Genomic DNA, 1926 nt, shown 5'->3' with positions numbered 1-1926 from the left:
CTCCAGGCTCTGAACTGTCCGCACAGAGCTCCACATGGGGCTCGAACCCACAAGCCCTGAGATCATGACCTGAGACAAAGTCAGATGCCTAACCGACTGAGCCACCCAGGCACCCCCAGTATGTTTTTTTAAATTTTTTTGACATTTATTCATTTTTGAGAGACAGAACACAAGCAGGGGAGAGGCAGAGAGAGAGGGAGACAGAAAATCTGAAGCAGGCTCCAGGCTCTGAGCTGTCAACACAGAGCCTGACGCGGGGCTCAAACTCACAGACCGTGAGATCATGACCTGAACTGAAGTTGGACACTCAACCCACTGAACCACCCAGGCGTCCCTTTAATGTTTTCTTTTGTTAAGCCCATCCAACAGACTTTATATTCTTCATCAGATCATCTCAACAACAGAAGTCTCCAGAGAATTAAACCTATAGTTGGTTCTACTGACTTTTATGGTGGCTTGTTTCCTTCTGTGCTCAATAATATTATAGTGGGAGCTTGCATTTGGCTAAATTTAATGTGGCCAAATGTGGATTGAGAATGGCTTCCCTCCGGGAAGTATTTATGTTTGCTTCTGCTGGGTATCATTTTAATTTAAGTTTTCCTGCTTTGGGTTTCCCTACATGTGGGAAGGGTAAATTTGAACCCCAGCCTCATGCTTACAATTCTCAAAGGATGCTATTCATATTATCATGATTGTTCATACCGTTTTCTCCTTGAAGCTGCAATAAAAGCAGGTTATAGTTATCATTAATTATTATTACTATTACTGTTTGAATCATTTCCCTTTGTTCGCAAGCAGGTAATTCCTAATCTACTATTTTCCTGAGAACGCAGACCCTTTAGGGATTCTGGTCTTAAATGGTGTCTTAAGTACAGCTCCTCCCTTTCAGTGGCCTGAGTCTACTGTGCCCCAGACTCTGAGTTCATTCCAGAACACTGACCTCCCTGTAAGAGCACTTGGCCGGAGTAGCCACAGCTTCCTCTCTGGTTTCACTGGTAACTATTCATTTTGGAGTTTTAGTTGCTTTGTGTGGCCTTTGGGGATGCCCTTGGAGTTGGCTGATGCAAGTTGCTTCCTACTCTTTGCATCAAGGTCTCAGCATTGCCTTCATCGTGTGGCTGGTTCTCCCCCAGAGAGTGTGAAGTGAACAGTGATCACACCCAGACTCAGGGCTTCTGGGAAAGAAAATCGGGTGACCGCTCTGGGAGCCCTGACCACCAGCTCTCCCATGACATCTCATTGGCTGGTTGAGACAAAGGTGACACCTTGAACCGATCACTCATTCACATGGGGAAGCGGGGGGACAGCCAGACAAGATGGTGGCTCCATCTTGGGGGAACAGAAGTTGTGTAGGAGGCCATCCAGATGTCTGCCACAGAAACCTTCCTAGAACCCACTCTATTCTCTGGCCCGTCTGGTATCTTCTTGGAGCCCTGTGCCTTGGTTTATGTAAACAAGACAAACTCCCTGCTCTCACACCCACCTCTCAAGGCCTCGGGCTCTCTGTGAGCTGAGCTTTGGGAATGTGACTCTCCTCCTCTCCTGGGTTTCCCAAATCAGTTTCCCCCTGGGCAATAGCAATTCCCTTTTTTGCAAACAGAAGGCTCCTCGAGGGCACAGGCTTCTCACAGCTCAAGTCTTGCCTTAGCCATCCTCTCTTTCCTGCTTTTTTTTTTTAAACATTTATTTATTTTTGAGAGACAGAGCGAGACAGAGCATGAGTGGGGGAGAGGCAGAGAGGGGGAACACAGAATCCAAAGCAAGCTCCAGGTTCTGAGCTGTCAGCACAGAGCCCGCTGTGGAACTTGAACTCAGGGGCCACAAGATCATGACCTGAGCCAAAGTCGGACGCTTAACCGCCTGAGTCACCCAGGCGCCCCCTCTCTTTCCCACTTTTAAGGATAAACCCAGGTGATGTGGCCCTGG

Source organism: Herpailurus yagouaroundi, unplaced genomic scaffold, assembly GCF_014898765.1.
Source record: "Herpailurus yagouaroundi ecotype Mexico unplaced genomic scaffold, PumYag 206, whole genome shotgun sequence".
Classification (NCBI taxonomy): Eukaryota; Metazoa; Chordata; class Mammalia; order Carnivora; family Felidae; genus Herpailurus; species Herpailurus yagouaroundi.
The sequence above is the reverse complement of the archived record's forward strand: the minus strand, read 5'-3'. Positions refer to the sequence as shown.